The sequence below is a fragment of the Venturia canescens genome, chromosome 2 (genome assembly GCF_019457755.1).
Source record: "Venturia canescens isolate UGA chromosome 2, ASM1945775v1, whole genome shotgun sequence".
Classification (NCBI taxonomy): domain Eukaryota; kingdom Metazoa; phylum Arthropoda; class Insecta; order Hymenoptera; family Ichneumonidae; genus Venturia; species Venturia canescens.
Window position 1 is genome coordinate 18,240,571 of NC_057422.1, and position 21,982 is coordinate 18,262,552.

Sequence of the window (21,982 nt, forward strand, 5' to 3'; positions counted from 1 at the left end):
ATTTCAATGTTCGATCCTTCGCAGCTTGAATTCTCGATCCACGTCCTGAGGCCTCTTCAGCAACTTGGCGCGTTACCCAGAGCCTTATCTACTCGATTCTATCTAAAGAAAAGATCCTTTTCTTTATATGTCTATATAAACATACATATAAACAAGCTTTTTTCTTTCATATGTATATGTATATAGAAGAGAAAGAAAACTTCAAATATATATAGAGCGAGAGTCTTCGACGCTTCTGGGGAAACAAAGAGACTCAGATTGAAATTCGCTCGCTGCAGCAGCGGACGAAGAACGCATTTCTCTTTTCTCCAAGTCTATTTTCTCTCCTTCTCCCCACCATTATTTTCCTCATGCTTCGTTTTTCCCTCTTTCGGGATCTTTCTCTATCCCTCTCGTATTCTTGATCCAACCTCTCTCCCAGTCCTATCAAGTTCGACGTTATTCTTTCTATTACGAGACGATAAGACTGACGAAGTTGGTTGAGATTCAACCCTCCTTCCCACGCTTTTCACTCTGGTTCACCCTGTCGTCGGGTTTGTCCCTCATCCTCCATTTATTCCAACCCTATTCATTGAATTCTCAGAGTCCCAGAGTGAAACTCTCATCGCCTCACGAAAAAAAAAGAAAACGAAGCCTCTTCCTCTCGTCATTCGCTATTTCCTTCATCCTTCAGCTTCTCCACACTCTTTTGGCCCTTATTCCGACGGAGCACGTTCAACAATGAACATATCTTCGTCTTCGTCTTTTGTTGCGATCTCAACTGGGTATCTCTCCTCTTCCGGCAGACCAAACCAAGCGGCAATTCGTAGATAAAGAAAGCGGGGAACTCGATGTAGTTGGGCTTATGTGCACTGTTATGTAGCTTAATAAGGGTTGCAGGCGAAATTCGAAGAATCTTTACTCTCGTTCCCGTTTTCCTTATAGTTTTGATCTTTGATCTCGATAGAGGCTAAACTAATCTCGACACGAAAGTCAATTCGATGAAAACCGGTCAATAGATGTCCGGATCAACATCAAAATCATTAATTAAGAATACCGATCAACTTGACTAAAGCGTGAAGCCTACAAAAATATAAAACTTAAGAATGACTGAAAACAAAAGATTTTCAAGTAAAAAGACGACTTGCGAGGCCGCCAGGAGAATCTGCTTTTATCTTGAAGTAGTGAGAGTTTCTCTGGTGTCTGGATATTCCAAAAGGCAGCCATGACGTTTGTATATGCTAATTCTTATCAAGGGAGGCCAATGCAGGCACCACCCTTCGCTGAGTTTCATCCATCCGTCTGTATAACTTGCAGTACCATAGCTGTAGACGATTCCAGGAAGTTGGAGCATTGGCTCGAAAGGCTACCATCCAAGCGGGAAACTCTGGATCCTTGAACCAAGATCGTTTCTATCTAGGAGTAAGTGCCACCGAAAATCCAAATGAATGCTGCTCCATTCGGGTTGGTGCGGAGAATGGATTCATCTAGAACTAGCCATAATAGCTCATCGGCATATTAGCTAGTCGCAAGCCTCATCATTCCTCGTTTGATTTTTTTATTTCATTTTTCATAACTTACCTTGGATGGCATATCCTTCGAAACATCCGGTTGTGTAACCCATGGACAAACGAATGGCATTCCTCTTTTTTCACCTAAATTCCCCTTGATAGGGATTAATAGAAAACCATCAACAAGAAACTCCCATTGATCCTTCCCGTATAGAGAACGCGAGGAAGAATGACATAGAATCCTGGAAAGACGTACGGGGGAGTTTGGGCTCGTAAACGAATTCTTAACGACCGTAACTCAGTGGAATCGCGTGACGCTTCGAGACAACGTACGAGGAAGCGTTAAAGCAAAGACCAAGCAAGTTGAGAAACGAAGGTAAAGCAGGAGCGGAGAAGAGAGGAAGAGAGAGAGAGAGAGAGAGCGAGAGAAGGAAGGCGCACGGTGGCGAAGGTTGAAGGGATTATTAAGTCAGCCGTCGTTGGTCCTAGTTGTGAGACAGCCTCGGCTCTCCCGTATCGTTGGATCGCGTCGCCGGCTCGTAATTCACATCAGGCGACACGTGGCCAGAGTTACTCCCTCGGGTAACACTAAAGAACTGGCTCGCTCGGGCTTCCTGACTTCCTACATCGTGTACGTACTGTACTTATTGCATACCCCTCTTTCCCTTTCCCGTCGTGTTTCCACAATGAAAAGCGAGCAGGCGGGTACTCTGGTTCGCGATTATTAAGCAAGGCCCTCCATGGAATAATCCCCAACCCTGCTGACTTTAAAACGTATTTGTGATGGAGGATAACTGAGATGGAACATTTCAGGAAAGAATTTAGTGTCATTAAACCGTACGGTGATGCTCGTCTTGGAAAAACACTCCGGGATTCCAAACTTCCCTCTCAAACTTCCGGATTCGAAATATTTCTTTATCGATATCCACGATCAAACTCATTTCTGCGAAATCCTAAATTCCTGTTGATAATATTTCCTCGTGAGCTCTGCTAACGACGAATGGAACAGCGAAACTTTTATTCCATTATGCGCCATCTCTGCTGGCCTTTTTCATCCAAAAACGCAATGGAATCTCTAACAGAACACAGGATGCAATACATCAGCATTGTAGATCGACGTTGTGCAGGGCTATTCCTCTTTGGATTTTGTGACAGGCCAAAATCCACAGAGATTATTCGCTTTTCCAAACAGGTCACCCTCATAAAAGTTTTAACAGCTCGCTTGACACTCGTTCGGATCCCTCTCGAAGCCCCTTTCTCCCTGCCCACGGGCGAAATCCCGCTGGCTGATATCGCGTCATAACGTCCAATACGTAATGCTGTTCTGTTACTATACCAAATAAATCAGCATTCCATTATACAGTGAGATGCTACATGATCGAAGGCAGAAATGGTCGCGGGGGCAAACAAACGTCATGATTCCGAAGCTCCGACTCGCCCCTATATATTCGTTTAAAAGTTTCATAATCGAACTTGCCTGAATTGTTTATGGTTTCCCTGGAGTTTTCTGGCTTACAATCTGCTGCTCCGCTCGGTGGCCGCCGCTTGCAGTCGAAAAGATCGTGAAGAGGTTGGACGTCAGTTTTGAGTTATGATACGAGGCTTTGATGCGTTTCCTAAATCTTCCTATTCTCGAAGGCGTGGACGAAGCTCTTTTTCTTCGTCGTTCGATTCCACGGATGCTTATGTGGCGTCTGGACAACTTCTGCTGCACTTGTTGGTTGCCATCGTCCTTGGTTGGCTGAGTCGGTGATTTATCCACCGGGATAAGAGCTGATTCGAAATTAGATAAGTTCTCGTAGGCGGTAGATAACGTTGAGGAAAATGTCGAATAGAAATTGGCCGGGTGAGCATTCTAGCAGGTGATGACCAAGTTGTTGGTTAGACGTTTTCCTGAAGATCCAGTCCAGATCGTCGAAATTTTTGAAAATGCTGATCCTGCATGATGAAAGATCTGATTGCAGTTGTAAGGCATTCGGATTCAACCAAGTTCCGTTCAAGCTGGTGGGTTCAATATTTAGCAGATGACATGTAAGCCTGACTCGTTTAGGATCGATCCTCTGTAGGTTGGTTGATGATACCTTCCTGTTCTTGGAGGTTTATTCGCACCCAAATGGCATCTGGAACACGTGTATGGGTGTGCCCACAGGAAAATGAAATGCAGCAGGAGGATGCATACATCTGGGTGCTCGAGTACTACCTGCTGTTTGGTCCCGCTGACTCCTTTATTAATTATTCACCTTCTACAGCGGTATGAGGGTCCTAAAGCGCCTAATGAGTATCGCACATACCCACTTGTACGAGCTCTACGACTTGGTGTACATGCCGACACGTCTATGTTCAGTGGATCCACCCTCCATACATCGGTAGGTGAGGCTTTTCTCCTTGGTTGTGTAACCGAAGCATATCTCGTTCGCCTTCTGGGTTCTCCAGTCCTCTGCCTCGTTAAGCTACCACTTGTCTCTCTCTCTCTCTCTCTCTCTCTCTCTCTCTCTCTCTCTCTCTCTCTCTCTCTCTCTCTCTCTCTCTCTCTCTCTCTCTCTCTCTCTCTCTCTCTCTCTCTCTCTCTCTCTCTCTTCCTCCTCCTCCTGCGAGTTAGTCATGAAAAATATTATCTTCCATGGTCTTTATCGATGTGATTGTTAATCAATCAGAAGAGCTTCGTTGTACTGGAAGGAGGGAAGATAGGAAGCAGCGCAGAGGGAAAAGTTCCTTAGGGACATTGCGAACATGAACACACTTATCGGGATGATAAGCAGAGAGGGCACACAGAAAATCGTACGAAGTGAAGATAGCCTTGGGCAGAAAACAAAGCTGCTTTAGTTTTATTATGCACGCCCATGCTTCTTTACTCCTCTCAATCTTTTTGTCTCCCCACCCCTCACTTTCGCAGCCTCTAATACACTCGCGGGATTCTCTTTGTTTTCACTTTGCTCTTTTTTCGTTCGCTTCTTTTCCTTTCTCCTTTTTACTAGCTTGTCCTCGTTTCTCCTGGAGAGTTGCAGTTGCGGAGGGAGTGCAGTGAACACGGTGAAAGAACAATGGCGATTGTTAGACGCCGCCATGGCCAACGAAACGGGAAAGAAGAAAAGGGTCTGTCTTCTCGTAACGACGTTGCTTTATCGCAGCTACGCGTTCAGGACAAGATACCTTCCACGAGAACTTCAGTATGCTTCAAGACAACCGCAACGCGAAAATAAAGAGTGGGAGGGACTGGAGCACCCGAGAACCTCCATAGTGGCAAAACCGGTGGGAGACACGGATAAGATCCTGAGACAGGATTGCAAAGGGCTTGGAAGACCTTCCGAGAATCGCACTATCGATTATCAACAGAAATCCACCTTTTCGTCTCCCTTGCCCTGCCGACCGGGGCTCAAAGGAAATTGCTAAGTTGCCGACCGTTAGACACCCTTAACGCGTTTACGAACGCGTCCTCTTCCTTTCGATTATTTATATTCTCACTCACAATATCTCTTCGCTCGGGTGAATCGGACCCTACGATTAATGGAAGTTCTGATTTAATCAGCGATCTTTTTTACTGTCTAATCAACTGAGACAATTAAAATTATTATGAAATAATGAGAAACGTAAGCCAACAATGACGAGTGCGTAGTAAGGATAGAACTTTAAAAATCTCTCGAGTTGGACCGTGGTTGGGTGGTCTCTTAGGCCTGTGTCGACTCACGCATCAGTCGTTGAGTAGCAGGAAGTTTTTTCAAGTGTCTGATGGTGTCAACCTACCACAAGTTTAGTGAAACTTCGTAGCTGAAAGTTGACATCGGTGAATGGTTTGAAATAGCTGAATAAAAATAAACATCAGACGAAAGGGAGAATATTTTTTTTTCCTAATGAAGATTACCAATGAAATTTCGTACAATATTTGTCGAAATATGTCAACGTAACAAAGCGTAAAATTCCTTACGACTTTTCTTGAAAATTATGATCCGAATAAGAGCCAAACGACGGCTTCATATCGAGATATAACACCCCCTTTTTTCAGAGGCTACAAAATAGCTTACTATATACTAAAGTTGGTATACGACACACCGATTGTAAAAAAATAAAAATTACCATAGGAGCTCGTATTCTGAACGGAAAAAATGGCATCTCGCCAGGGAATATCGACTGCCGTGCTCCTTGCTCTTCCGTGTCTTCTCTCGTCGCGGAGCTTTACTCCACGTTTGTTTTGCACTCTCTTCTTACGCTACTTTGCATTCGATTGATAATTTTGGCAAAATTTTTTCTCCCCGCTGTGGCCAAATATTTGACACGTTTCCAGAACGCTGTTGGAAGTCCCCCCAAATTAAGGACACCCTTCGAAGCACTTCCGTTTCAAGTGATATTTCACTCTCGATGATAAAAAAAAAAAAAAAAAAAATCCTAAATTTTCTTCAATATTTGATAATTTTCATAAATTTAATGGCGATTCCGCATGTATCGTAACTTCCAGTTATGGCGAGAACACATTTTTCCTTTTGTCACTATTTATTCGATCAATCAAAGAGTTTTTTAGTGATCTCTCTTCACGTTTATCGCACCAGACGTAAAGATTATCTCGTTTACGCGTCCTCTTTCTTTCAGCGAGCGGAGCGAATCGAATTCCGCGTTCCGTCAACGATTCGTCGATATTCCGAAAATCGAATATTCCCCCGAGAATAATTGACTTTGCCGAATTAGCCCGGATGCATTGCCTCATGCTGCGCATACTTTCACGTTTCTCTGTACCATCGTCAGCCTCCCTCAGCCATAAGTGGAAGTGAAAAATGCGTGTGGCCACTCCAGATTCAATACTCGCGGGACGAGACACTTTTTTTATTCGAAAAAAAAGAATCCCATATTTTTCGAACGCTTTTTAGTAGAGAAATAAAAAATAGCATCGATCTCAAGCATTTCAGATCTCGTTTAGTGAAATTTTGTTCGTCCACTCGTACCGCCCTGCTTTTGCAAACAAATATTGTTTTCATTTGCATCTACTCTCATATTGAACAATTTCGAAAAAGAGGAGCAGTACTGAAACCATCGGCTGCAGAATATTGAGGTGATCTCTGTCATAAGAAATGAAAAAGGGCCGTTAATAACGTGCTCTTGTCGTGTATTCAAGCTCTATTATACCTTTTGGGTATCGTCGAGCTTACGTATGCTTAGCGTGCACTTAGGAGCCCGAGCACACAAGCGTACAACCGCGAGTGTTTTGCCACTGGATGTATATGCGTGCGCGCATGTACATAACACTGTGTACTGAGGACTCGTACTCCTTTGCTCGTTCGTAAGAGGAATTTTTACTGCAGTACGAAACCCGCACCCATGGCACGTAAAAACGAATACAACACATTTGTCAATGAATATATGTATGCACGTGTATTACGAATACAAGAGTTCATACAGGGGGCCACAAACCTCGCGTTCGAACTGTGCAATGGAAGTTTATCGTTGAAGAAAATGGTTTTGGACCTTTTTTTACGATGTGCTGTTGACGAGTCTAATAAAAATTCATTAGTCGAACCGAATGTGAGGCATCGCGACGAGGAGCGGTCTGTGGAAGGCGGAAAACGTTGGAGCGGATCGGTGGAGTCGAAAGAATTTGCACACAGCGCTTGGCGTGCCTTATTTTTCCTCATTCGTCATCGATTTATTATTCGGGAATGTGTTAGACAAATAGAAAAACTGAGAAACTTTTCTCTTGATACTTTTGCAGTTAATTCACGCTCGATCGATTGATCGAGAATTTTGAGACACTTCGTGTATCCACGAAAGTATGTAAATTAATAATTCTTGAAGTAATATTCCACAGAAAATTTTAATGCAGCTGCAAACGGCGCAGCGATGCATTTATAGAAAGTACAATGGCCAGCTTGCGGCAAGCGCGTTCTTGTATCCCCGCGATCCCCGCCTCGGAAACTATAAATATCACGAATTTATCTCGATCAACGTGCAGTCACGTTTGCGAACTTTTTTTATATTGTATATAGACGTCTGTACGTGTCAAGACAAGGATTATGAATGAGCATTAAGCTTACGATCCTTTTTATAGAAGCGTAAACATTCCTCGTACCGATCGATGACCAACGATAAATGAAATCGAATGGCCTCAGCGGAAAATCATTGACTGGAGAAATCGCTGTCACAGAATTATTCCAACTTCATGGTGGAAGTTGTAAAAATGAAACTGATAGACGAGCAAAAATGAAGATATGAGAGAGAGAGAAACTTTGTTCCACTGTGAAGAAGTATTTCATTTACGGAATCCCGTGATTTTGCATTGTTTTGAAGGCTGAAGAAGAAACGTCAGGTGAATGGAGTAACAGGCACGAAAAGTGAAGCAACGATGTCAGAACGGCGAAGGGGCGGAGGATAAAGGGAATGGTGGCAAGGGGTGGGGTTAAATACAATGAGGAAAGCTAAGCAATAATAAGGGAGAAGTTAGTTCGTCTTGGGTTCGCGTGTCGTGTCGAAAGTTTTATGCCGGTCTCGTCATTAGGCAGGAAGTAGAAGTCGATAGAGCGAGACTGGAAGAGCGGAAGAGGGAGAAAGGGAGAAAGGGAACGAGTCGACTGTTATGTGTACAAGGACGAGCTTCGTTTCGAAGCTCCGGAGAGCTTAGAAAGCTCCCGGTACACAAAACGAGCTATAAATAACTGAGATGATTAAAATATTTAGGCAATTAGGTTTTCTGAAATACGATTAAAATGGTTTCTTGTGTTCCAGATATTTTCTATTTAGAATCGAAATTGGAATTTCTATTTAATAACAATTATCTATAAATTGGCGTAACACGTTCAAGTGAGTTGAGATTTTGAAGTTATTGCTTCCGGTTTTCATTAAGGACCTAACCGAAGTAGGATTATTAATTTCGAGAGAAAATCAATATGTCGGTGCAATCGAAAAGTTTTCGTTGCAATCGTGAGGCGACTTGAAACCTCTAATTGTTAATGTAATTGAGTATTGCACATGTTTGTTTATATTCGCAAAGATCACTTGTTCAAAATTAAGTCGAGGGTCGAAAGAAACACAGCTGGATAATCGAACTTTCCATTTTTGTTGCAGGTACGTATTGGAAGCTTTTCTTATTCGTGTCACCCACTATATGGGTTGCTGTACAACGGTAAGTTTTGCAACAACTTTCCTTCCAGAGTTCGTTAAACTTGAAACAATTACAATTCGTCGGTCGTCAATTGAAAATGAGCCTGGCTGTCAACTGCGGTGAACTTTTGTAGGGGTCAAACGTAGAAAGGGATCGTCAAAGGTAGAGAACGGGGGGGTTGATTTTAACGAAAAAAACAGAGTCAAGATTGAGAAATCTTGAAAATCCTACAGTCCCAAAATGTCTGGTCATTAGGATAAAGCAAAAGAGGAGAAAGATACGACGAAAGATTGGATGAACACAAATGAGAATTTCGAATACAGGAAATGCAATGAGCTTTCACATTTATCGCGCGGAAGAAACCGTCGTTGGGATCCACTTCGATCAATTTTTTATTCGAACGTAAAAGATTTCTTCTCCGTTGTCGGGAGCTGATACCACACACCCCATCAAAAAGTCATTATCCCTCGAATGTTTCAAGAGCGACAACTCATGGCAGCCAAAACTGAAATACATTGTACAACTTTTTACCTGGTCTCTGATTCTCCGGCTACCCCGAAGCAACCGTGGTATAGTTTCCAAAACCACGGACTTGCCCAACATCAGTTGCCTCAAATACGCTAACGCATTAAAATAATTAGTCAAAGTAATTAGTAATCAGTAAAATGAATTTATAAACGCATCATAAATTCGTAAACACTTTCTCCACGTTCTGCTGCCACTTTTCCATTGGATATCTCGCTGATTGCACAACGTCGACAGTCTGATGAAAATATTGCAAAAAGTGCCAGTCTCCAAAACCTAGTGATTGTGATATGAAGCATTTGAATCCTCAGTAATTTGACAAGAGTATGTTTGGCCATAGATTATTTGCATCAGCGTTATGCTGGTTCTTCTCTGTGTGCTGGATGAAAATACACTGGTGACTTTTGAACGACCTCAATGGCCCGAAATCCCGTTTTCGTCTCCCGGCGGGTAGTTCGCATTGTCTCCATGCTGGATAGTTCACATTGGCGGAGGTAGCGTATGAGTGAATGGAAGGTCGTTGAACATTCGTCCACTCGAAGCAGGATGCACACTGGATGAAGGATGGACAGGGCAATGTGTCCGGGCGTCAATGATGGCGCGAGTTTGCCTGGACATACGTTGGGTCGGGTATGGTGTCAATGGTTCGACCGAAGCGCATGATCTGCCTAAATCTGATCACGTTCGTTCACAAAGACTGCCAACTTTTCCAGCAGCGTGTTACTGCCCGGAATTTTTCTATCTCCATATTTCGAATGTTTCACTGTATTTTCTGGCCTGTGCTCCGACCTCGTCGACACCGAGCTTCCGACCTAGCAACCTGCAACAATTCCTCTTTCATTTCTCAGTCTCGCAGATCCAGGTACGAACGAAGGTTTATTGCCGGTCTAAGTAATGAGGGGATAAGAATTTCTCCGTTAACCAGGATGAGATTCACAGGACCGCTGAAAACCTGTTTGAAAAAAAGCTCCGGAGCTCTCCCGAGGCAGGGAAGATCACCGGAGCCCTGGACTGGAACAAGACTTCCTGGAGTATCTTAAGCCACTCGTCGAGGCTCGTAAAACAAACATTATTACGCGACATGCTATCTCGCCGGGTCTCGGAGTTCCGCCAAGCCGGACGGGGCAAGCCCGGATAACAAAGAGATTAGAAAGGATGTACCGGAAGCGATGAGGAACGTCGATGAAGGGGGTGAAAGGTATTAGCGGTTGAGGGGGGTGGTCATAATTCTTGAGGGATTTAGGGGCTCGAATGTGCGAATGTGTTTCCAGGGGTGTAAGGTATATCCAGTCCTCCTTAGATGCCAGGCTTCTTTACAAGCTCCCTTTTCTCTGTGGAAGCCAGACGAAGGGATTGGCGAGAGGATGCGAAGGAACAGGGTCGCCCAATGGCTCGAGAAATTTAAAACGCCAATCAGCGAAGCGTTTCGAATAAATTTTGGGCCGATCGTAGCCATAAAAAGCAATGACCCGATAGTAATAGTTTGCGGGGGACCCAAGAGGAGAGAAAGGGAGAGGGGGCGTGGAAAAAGCGTACCGGCTGGAGCCAAAACTATCGAGAAGTCTGGCGCTCGTATGGTTTGTGCACACAGGTACCGCGAAGAAAACAGAGTGCACGTACACAATCAAAAATGGGGGCTGGTACTGGCACTTTTGTGCAATCCAAGATGCTGCGGTGTGCGTGCATACACACTCGACAGACTCGCGGCTCCCTTTCTCGGTGAGGACGGAGCAAGAGCCGCTGAAGAAAGCTTTTCAACCGTTCTTTACCGTATCCATATTCACTGTTTTATATTCTTTTTTTCATCCTTCCACTCTTTTTCTCAAACACCTGCAACTTGCGACATTATAGTTGCCGTTAGGTGCCACCGTCGAGTGCTGAGAGAAAACTTTCTCACTCGAAGCCCTTAACTATAAGTCATGTTTATCTGTGTGTACGAGTCTGTGTGTGTTCAAGGGACAATATTTAGAACCCTTTGAGCTTTACTTATATCTTGAGAGCAGAAAGCGAAAAAATATTTGTTACGTGAATTGGAACGAAGAAAACTCGTTTCGAGGTCATTCTTAGGTCAAAAAGGTCAAAAAGCTTAATAATTTATTGTTTTGTGAAGTACAAATTCATTATTCAATCGGTACAGTTGAGACTGCACATATGGCTGTGCACCAAAAGGTCGAATACATTAAGGAGGTCCTTCCATGCTGTATTTTTATCTACGAGCCTTGAAAAATGAAACAATTCAATGACAAGGGTCGACTCGTATCGGTATCAATTTGATATATCTCGTCCATACATATGTCAAACGGTGCAAGTCAGACAGCCGGAGAGGAAGGGGGCTTCAAACGATACAACGGGCCATTATTCGACAGGCTGGTGCAACTTTTGTCAACCGACCGAGCGGAAACAACAGAGGAGTGGGGCAATTGCACAGCAACAGAGAAAATGGCCACCCTTATATGTTTGTACAACAGGGTATTTGTGTCCTTGGCAATTGCGAATTCACGCTTCGTCGCAATAAAGCAATATGTACGGACGGATGGGAGAAGTATCATTTCCTCGTAACAGTCGTCATTCCCGAAACTTGTTTTTTCTTTAGAAAACGTCGAAAAATGGCCTCGGAAAGCTACCGGAAATATTTTGCATCAACACAAGATTTTAGACGCTATAAAAAAAAATAAATTATCAACATAGAATGCGAAAATGAATATACGGTTTTCACATTAAATCAAAACAGGCGACGTCGTTACACTTTTTTTCATGGGTGCGAAAAAACTGGGTATTTCCCTGGAATTTTTGCACACAGAAATGCATGGATTCGGTCATCGATGCCATTTTTTCCGTCTGATTTTTCCGGAAATCGTGAGCAAAACTTGGAAACTATCTTTTTATACCATTTTCGAAGACTCAAGTTGTGCCTGTTTCAAATCGATCCAAGAATTATGCTAATTGGAAATAAACATCGAAGTTGATATGAGAGTGGATGCTTTGAGGCGGAAGTGGGGTAGTTCTGTGCATCGTGGGACTGAAAGCCCTGCGGAAAAAGACTGAAATTTTGTGTTCACCAGTCTGATTGATGTTTCGAACATGACTGCAAAACTAATTGAACGTGGATAGCTTGAATTACACTTAATCAAAACAAGTAAAACTGTTAAATATTTCCAAAGAGACTTAAACCATTTCGAAAATAGCGAAACTACCGAATCTCGTGAGTTTTTGATGTCGGAAAGACCGATGTTTCCTTGAACACGAAGAGACTTCGAGCAGCCCCTCACCCTTTCCTTGCCACAAACACGTCGTATTTACCTTTGCTCTTTCCCTCATTTCGACCAAACTATCGTCGATGTCCCTCTCTCTCTTCCGCTCTCTTTTTCTCTGCACTCGAGACTCTGACGAGACAACACTCCCTCGGAGTCTGCAGACTCGGCTTGATCAATGTTTAACGAGTCCAACCGGAGAAAATTTTCTTAAATTCCCAATAAAACAGTCCTCAAGGAAAAAGTCATTTCGATTAGCAATTAAACGAAAAGTTTCGTCACTTATCTTTTCTTATTAGCACTTTAAATTAGCTGCTGTAAACAAATCCGAAAGTTCCTTGTAATCAGAGGTTACCGTTTCCAACTGGATTTCCAATTTGTCTTTTTTTGTCAATCAAACTCAATGATTTCCAAAATATTGATTGATTTCATTCGGATTAACATAATTTATTGTTTTCAGCATCAAAATCGTATTTTCGCCACTGTTACATCGCAATTAGTATGAAATAATATATTTCCTCTGATAAAAAAAGTCTTGAAAAAGTATGAGAACGGACGGATGTCGCTTAATGGATATAGTCGACATAATTGCAACGCCGAGACATTCTATTCTCGTCTGAAAACTGGAGGGACTCTCGAAGACGAAGACGAAAACGACCCACGACATCAGGGTAGGATCGACCACCCAAGCGATGTGTCTTTTCGTCCAAGCCCCAGAGAGAAAAAAGGAAGAGCAGGGGAGGGGGGAAGAGTGACGAGAAAACGACAAAATGAGTTTTACCGACGAGAAAAACACGACGTAAGATTATAAGTGCTGCGCTGCGAGATCGACGAGTGGTCCGGGTCAAGTGGCGAGTTGAGAAGATCCATACTTCCGAACCTGCCGCCAAGATGAGCAAGCGCTAAAGCACGAGGAAAAACAGATTCGAAATAAAATAGTTTTTATTCGAGTTTCTTTTTTTACAATCACTTGTAAAATCTTCATTAATTGCGAGCAAAAATTGATTGGGAACGAGGATGCGGAATGCAGGACAACTGTGAGGACGATTTTAATGAACAACGCGTTCAGTTTAATTGAATTAGAGCAGCTCGCTTCGAAACGTCAGAAGACTAAAAATGTTCAAGTATTTTTTCCATTACAACAATTTCGCCAGTGTAATATGGTTCGAGGAGCAGCAGTGGACTGCTCCAAGACTCATCAGTTGGCTGCACGAGCTTTCTACGAGGATGTATAGATCATGTATATTCATCGGGAGAGCTGCTTTCACGTTCACTCGAGCTTCGTAAGTTTATCGGATCGTATCTAACGTAGGATGCCAGCAAGCTGGCAAAGACCACTCAGCTCGCCTAATTTAATCGCTAACTAATAGCGTAATATCCAATTTATAACGCAGCCGATGCGTACGCGGATCTTAAGGTATATGTTGAGTTTATACAATGCGGTCTAGAAGCGACGTGGCATGAATGAGCTGCGAGATGACAAATAAACGTTTCTCGTATCATAACATTGTGTGTTGCCAACCGAAGCATGAAAGTTCGACTCAAGACGCTTCGAGCCGTACTTGAGTAGGTGGAATTTTGCGATATTTTGGTGCGCCGTAAGTTTTTGAGTCGATTACATCAAATATGCGGAAAAACATTTTTCCAAAAACGAGTGAATTGCGGTTAATGCGACCACTAAAAAAGAATTTTCTTATGGAAGAATCCTACGCAGCTGGCTTCGCGTTTTACATAAAATGCTCTATAAGTATGTAAGCGGAATTCACTGCTGACAGAGACGTCGCCGGCTGCTGAAACTATAATAAGTGAATCATAGCGAGAACTTTGTAAGTGTATTCGAATTGCGCAAGGACCAAAATGTCGATAAGATCGATGACACGGGTGCCGTCTACAACGTTGCCATATTTTCTCAGTCTATTTAATTTTTTGCTTGGTACCTAATCACAATTTGAGTTGAAAATTTCAATAGACTCATAAGAATAGAGCTGCGTGAACCCTCATTTCTCTATGCGAAGTGACAGTCCGATGTTTGCTTGAAATACACGCGTTTTCTGAGTTTCGTAGTCGCATTTTTCTAGCCCATGTACCAGGATACGATCGGACGAGTTATCCGAAAAGTTAATGCTACTTGTTGGTATAATTACTCCCATTTTCTCAGAACGTTTTTATTATAAGGCTTTAACGAAAGTACGTACATGAATAAGGCAAATTTACGCGCAAATCTAATGGGGATTGAAAATTCCAACTTTGAGAAATTTGAAAATATGATGGAAAAGGGGCATCTATTCCCGAAATTATTATAGAATTTATCGTCTAGTTGTCGAGAAAACAATTAACGAAAATCACATTTTTTTAAGGGTCATACATAGGCTCTTATGGCAGGCACACTCTCTGTGCAACGATTTGGATTAAAGAAATAGGATCCTCCCAACTTTAAAGAGCCAAAAACGAGAATAAGAGAATAAAATGTTTTTAGATATCAATGATGTCTTGAGAAAGCCTTTTGTTACTGGTGAAAATGGCTTGGGAATAGAAAAAGAAAAGCACTTGTTTGAGGTTAACGAGTAATAACGACACAAACGGTGGGAGGTTTGACAACACCATGAGCCAGCTAGTTTAAAACATAGACATGCATACACATATAAATAGAAAATGGCTGTTGTCACATTTTGCTTGACGATTTTACCACGAAAGTATTTTAACCGCTGTCATTGTACTAAAAATTAATCAATCTCAACAAATAAGTTACACATAATTTTAATAATTTCTAGAATAAATTTTATTCGTTTCTTTGATCATTAGAAGAGCATAACAGTTCAGTTGCTTTTTTGAATCACATGTAACGCATGATCTTTCTTAAAGAGATAATAATCAATTTTCAATTAAGTACGAAAGCACCATTAAAATTTTTTCGGCCATTATTTTTTTTTGACCAGAAGGGCAAACTGTGCCCTCAATATAACATCAACAGATTGACGAGCACGATCATAATTAATCATCCGAAATCGTCAATTCTCTTGATTTCGCTCGTACTCATCTGTACATGGGAACTATCAGAGGAACGAAAAAATATTGTACGGGCATATAAATCGACATCAATTCGTTGATCTACAGCTTCAGGCATAACAGCAACATTTCACGTATCAAGCATAAGTACACATAAATATATGCGCTGATGAATGAACTCGTCGAATCGAAGCACGTGTGAATTCTGTAAATTCTCGATGCCTCAGGCTCTTTGCACGAGAACGAGCATACCTGATCACTCGTTAATATCAATTAGTATTAAGAATGATTGGTCGAATAATATAATATTAACCAACCTCGTATATCAGTGTATCATAAAGTACACAACTGTATGTATATGTACATACTCGCATTCGTGTCTGTGTGTATTTTCGATTTGGTTATATGTATGTGTATACTCACAGGATTAGGTTGAGAGGAGCAGGTTATAATCTCCGAATCAGGGCTTACGGCAATCGAATGTGGTAATGGGTTATAACTCATTTTATATAAACCATATCTTTCGCAAGACAGCGATACTGGCCCCGGTACCGACGTAATAACCATTTTTACTATTTATTATTTCCTTATCTCGTTCTCCTACATTTATCAACAATTTTCAGTCCATTTCCTGCAGATTCTGTGTGTAGGTATTTTTTATTTTTAAACTTCCATCGATGAACGTTCTTTTTATTTGATTTTTAGAAGAGCTAACTATCGTTTATTCGTTACTCGATTGAACCATTGAATTTATTGATTACTGAGACTCAAATTCGATGGGTGACGCTAAAATTCTGATTTGTCGTGATTCTCAATAAATGAGCAGTATTTTTCAGTGAGACTGCGAACATTTTGTCTCACAAGGATGGAAATATTATTATATTTTTACATCGACACTTCTGGAGCACTGTGCCGAGTTCATAATCCACCAAATTTTCCAAATTTTTTCGAGACACATTTACCTATCAGATATAGCATACTTGTACGTAGATGGCGTTATCAAGTCGTTTACGCGAAAAGTTTCATCGTAGAAAGGGACTGATTACCGCTCCACTGGCCAGTTTATTGGAAAACTTTGATCTCAAGTTTTCTACATGATCTTGAGTTTTATGATGCCACGTCGTTGTACTTTTTTCCCCTCGCTATCCTCTCTCTCCCTTTTTCCACTTTCCAAAAATATGCTAAACTTTATTGGTATTACTTTCGTAAGTTCCATAACCCCGTTTTGCATCGTGAAAGATTTTGGAAGAAATTTTAATGTTTTGGGATATTTTGCATGATTTTTTTGTTGAATTTTGTGCTACTGGGACAAAACTTATATTTCTGTTTTTTTTTTCAGTAAACGAAAACGACCATGTTTTCGTCTGTCGACGCTGCAACAAAGTCGAGCACGTATCAGGTTTCCTCACTAGTTCTAAAAATCCTTTGATTCATAAGTTAATATTGTAGTGAAATTGGAGGAAATTATTAGTTCGTCGAATCAATTCCGTTCAATCTGAATTGATAGTTTATTTTTCACACTCTCAATCTCTACTTTATAAATGATTATGAAGGGATTAATCTTTCTCAATCCTTCCTTAGCTGCCATTAAAAGTAGTAATTATTCGGTGATTACAAACTCTTGCGCAGGGGAAAACGTGGAACTTGAATTTCCAGGTTGATTAACCTCGTACAACGTCTTGAGACTGTTGGAAAACTTTGCTTCGTTTGGAACGAAAACGTAACAATTTTTCAATCAGGGGAAAAGTGACGAAAGTTTTTATATCTCTTTGAAACGAAGGGATTGATTAATTTTCAAAATTACCAGACCTCATTTTACTTAAGAATTCTCAGATTGTAAAGCTTTCGAAGGATACGATTGTTCGGAGCAGAGAAAAACAATGGATAAATTGCTCATGGGATTGAAAGTCAAGACAGAAATGCTTTTTGTCGTTAGCACCAGAGAGATTATGAAGTTGATAAACTTCGCAGCGAAAACTTCAGGATCCGTCGATCGATTATTACAGTGATGGGATAATCAAAGAGTTCTTTCTCTGCAATCACCATCAACCCTTTCCAACCACGAAGGGATGAAGATTTCCATACCCATCACGTTAGGTTTCTGCATTTGACACTTTTCATCGTAATCTCAATAGTCGAAAAAAAATCAGAAGCTCCGACGGTAGATTGTCACTTTTTCAAAGTTTTTTTTAAAGAGAAATGAGCAGTGAATGTTGAAATTAAAAAAAAATTACCTGAATTGCTACTCATTTATTAGGGAAACGCGATTGTAAGGAATTAAAAAATCAATTCTATGCTTTTTCTCGAATTTCACGTATTCACGAAAACATTAATGCTTGACCCATTTACATACAGTTCAAGACAATACTGCATTCTGTGCGAAAATATTTTATACTCTCATACAACTCACTTGGTCATATTTCTAGGTTCGAAGCAATCATTTCTAGTTTAAAATTTCAGTCATTATTCATTTGCTCACCGACTTGAATCAATTTTTAAACAAATTTATTCATATTTTATAGATACAAAAACCAAAGACGACGAAAAATCTTTACAGCTACCCGAACGAATAAAAAATAAATAAAAGTGAATGTTTTTGAAGGTAGAATATTGGTTGCGCCAGAGAATAAATTTTCATTGCACGTAGCTTTTTAGAATTTTGTTATTTTTTTAACCTCCGGATAAAAGTTGAATTTTCGCCAAAACCAAAAGTTTATTTCGAAAATAACTTCTTTATTTTCATTTTCAAACCCAAAATAAGCTATTCATCAATTCTAATAATCGTAATTATAATTATGTACCCAAGAACAGAATAAAATAATCAACATTTCAATAAAATTATTATAGAATCAATCGGCTAATTAACTCCTCAATCTTAATAAAATTGAAAGCATTTCTGATAACTAAAGATCAAAGGATCGAAAAAGAAAAGTGGTCCAAAAAAATGGTGGACGAACGTCGAACGTGAAAAATGGGAAAGAGGAGTCTCGAGTGAATTCGACGATTGTTATTTTTTTTCCTTGCCAATATGTTTCGCGAAATATTGATGGTCCCCAGCGGGCCAGAACTGGGGTTCGTCGAGGCTCAACACGCCCTCATGAACCGCGAAATCTTCGAGAAATTTTCGTTTCTAGAAATTCTGTTATATGTATTTTTGCGTTCGAACTGATACGTGCAGCTTTTTTTCTTCTTTTTTCTCCTCGAGAAAAAAAAACTCAGCGTGGGTCGATGGTTGATTTCCTGAAAGCTTGGGAAACCAACCAGACGAGATACATTTTTCCAGCATGATCCCTACACTCCCGAGAGAGATGAGGAATCTTGTAATTTATTTTCCTTTTTTGTATACGTATCTCTATACCTGTGTATGTGTGCCATGAGCTCGTCCCTACAAAGTGCTCCTGTCAATGAGCTCATACTTTATGAGGGAATATGTTAGGGTGAAAAACTTGCCTATATGCAAAAAAGGGTAAACAAATTCTCTGAGTGATTGGTAAATAAAATTTCCAAGGGGTGATATTTATTCGTTTTTAATCTGCACTTAAGGGCGTATCCAAACATATGGAAGGGTGGAAAATCGAGGATAGTTTTCATCCACAACGCTACCTCAAATGCATGAGTTTCAAAAAATCCACGAGCCAGTAACCCCTCACCAGCATGAGGGAAAAAAAATTCAAATCAATTTGAAAGGTGTTCGATCATCAAAGAGCGTTGTTTCAAAAACGCCGGGTTTTTACAATCTGGCTGAAGTTCAGTAAAAAAAACGTTTCCATGTAATTATCGATTCTTTGTAGAGTTTTTTCTCGAACGTTGTCGTTTTTTATGAGTAAAACAATGAAAAAACTGTGCAAATCATAATTTTGGAGTTGAAAAATTATGGATTTTGTAAAAGAAAAATCATCACGAGTACGTTTCGAGCAAAACTAGTTTAATATTCAACTTCGAAAAAAAAGATTTGGCGTGTTTTTGGATTGCAGCTTACATTCGGAATCGTAGTCATCGCAAATGGCTTTTCTAATGGAACTCTTACAAATATCCTCTAATTGTTCGCAGTGAAATAATTTTGTTGGTTCACAGGGATTTGTTATTTTTAAATAAACGAAGAGTCGTTTCAACGAATAAAGCTCAAGCAAATCTTTGGATCTAATAGGATCAATAAATTACAAGTTGGCTCGACTCGAAGTTTCTCACATCGAAGATTAAACGAGTCCGGGCATTTAATGAATGATTCATCGAGTAGAAGAGTTGCCGTAGGACGAGAAGGTTCAGGCTAACCCTTTCTCTAAGCCCGTACAACAATGTCTATTATTCAGGCTGGTAGACGACCCCGTTCCGATCGAGATCGAGAACGTTTTAGACAATCTCAAGTTCCTCGCAAAACTCCACGAGCTTAGTAAGTTTGCAACTTCGAAAAGCACGTTTTGCGTCCATCGGAGCTTACGACTGAACGATCTTTCTACCCTCGGCTGTTGGAGACACAGAGTGCAGGCGAGAAATAATAATATTCTTTCCCTAATATCTGAATACTTGGTTGAGAAAATCGGGGGCACTTTGGAAGCATAAAAAAAAATTGTGGCAGTTATCAACGTTGTTGAATGTGCGTTACATGAGTAATTTCCTCGCTAAGCTGCTTCAGGTGCAAGGCATGCTTAGATGGCGACCGCACAGCTAGATCCCTGCTCGCGTGTCATGCTCTGATTGGAAGAAATTTCACCGAGTTCCCGGTTGTGATAAAACTCACCAAAACTCGGTCAAAATAAATGTGGCCCTGATACAAGTTTGTCAGACTTTTCGTTGCTTCACATTTGCTGAAAATGATTTATAGTTTTATTGAAATTTTTCAAGTCACATATAAGAATCGTAGGGATGAATGTTTACTTCTGTAATGAATTTTCAGGGACGTATTTATGAGGAACGACTGCAAGGTATTTTTTAACATTTGCATTCTTTTTCTCTATAAATTTTTCTCAGGGTAAAATGCACGAAGAATCATTGAGAAGAGGAGAAGACAAAACGCGAGTAGAAAGTTGCTTCATTCCTTAATTGCTTCTCCCTCGAGCCAACAATTAAAATCCTCATTCCACCGAGACCTGGCACAAAAATGCACGACATTTTGTACGGCATTTACTTTTTAATAGAATTCCACATTTTTATACGCCAAGTTGAGTACACGGCAATATTGTCTTACAACATTTTTTCAACTAACTTTCCTGAACGTTTTTTTTTTTTATGGAAAAATAGTTGTAGAGTTCACAAAGAAACGAATTTAATCAAATCGGAAGAACCATTATTGATTCCATGACGTCAGTTATTTAAAACGCCACTGCAATGGACGATGGTTACACTTTTATAAAACTTTCAAAGTTCAAGAAAATTGATTAAACCATTTTTTCTTTCGTCATCCACTGTTATTTTCTCGTTGACATGTTGCGAACAATTTATCATTCTTTGAAATCAAGCGTATGAGTGATATCAGATCAAGATAAAGATCCCCATTCAGATGATTCGAGAAAGGCATAGTCACACCTTGGTATTTAAATTTTTTATTGATTTTCATAGATCTAATGAGCACGCAGTCGATGCTTTAGCTTCAACCTTCAAATAACTACTTAAGGAAGTTGAGGCATTAGAATGAAAATGACGTCACCGCTTTTAAACCGATTGCATCTTATAAAGTGAAGTGTAAAAAAAAATCAGTTAATTTTTCAGATAGTTTAGGAGCGTCGTTGCTGAGAAAAATCAATAACAATTTGGGCCAAATAACATGTAATCTTATGGAAGTCAAGACACATTCAGTGATATCTCCGTTAAAAATGATGCTAAAAATATGAAATTTTTTGGGCAACATGAGCAAGGCTTGCTGAATAATGTCAATTTTTTTCAGATTTATTAGGAGATTTGCTGAGATTATATTAATAATAATCTGTTTTCCGTGCAGTTTTTTGAGGCTAGGATCGTCACTGTTCGTGTTTTCGACTGAGCTTTCACCAGTTTTTCGTCTTTTTTTCCCCAACTTTTCTTTAAAGTGTATGCAACATTGCCAAACTGTAAACTGGCCTAACTTTTGAAAGGTACAGGTCATCACTTTTGGGTAAAAAAAATGACTGTACAGCCTCAACTTCCTTAAATAAATTGTTTCTCTAAAATACAACGAAATAAAAATGTCGGCAACAAAAAATTCGTTTCCTATGATAAGATTGAATGAGTACTCACATGAATTGTGAGTTCGTTGAACCAATGTCGTGATCGTTTATCATGGAAAATGCCTCTTCCATCAAAGTAGCTATTTTATTCAATTTCTAATGCATACTGCCTTAAAATGAGATACGTCATTTGAGAATGAAATATCTTATGAACTCTGAATATATTCTCCAATAAAGGAAATGTGTGATCGAACTTGGAGAAAATTTAGCATCAGCATCCCATGAAAAACTGGCACACTTTTCCAAGCCACCATTTTATTAATTTTAGTTGAAAACTTGTGTTTCAAAGGATTGAAAATCAAGAGGTTTGCTGGTGATGAATATTTGTGCTGTCGTTTTGGAAAATTTTCCAACAGCTTTGATCACCGAACAGGGAGCTCGATACCAAGAGAGTGTTCTAACCCTTAATGGCCAAGGGTGCAATGAGTT

At 40.4% G+C, this 21,982-nt stretch overlaps 1 protein-coding gene across 1 annotated transcript in view; it reads left to right on the top strand.

Moving 5' to 3' along the window:
- Positions 1-21,982, top strand: part of Ten-m (teneurin transmembrane protein Ten-m) — a 366,438-nt gene that overhangs the window by 13,469 nt on the left and 330,987 nt on the right. The window lies entirely within an intron of this gene.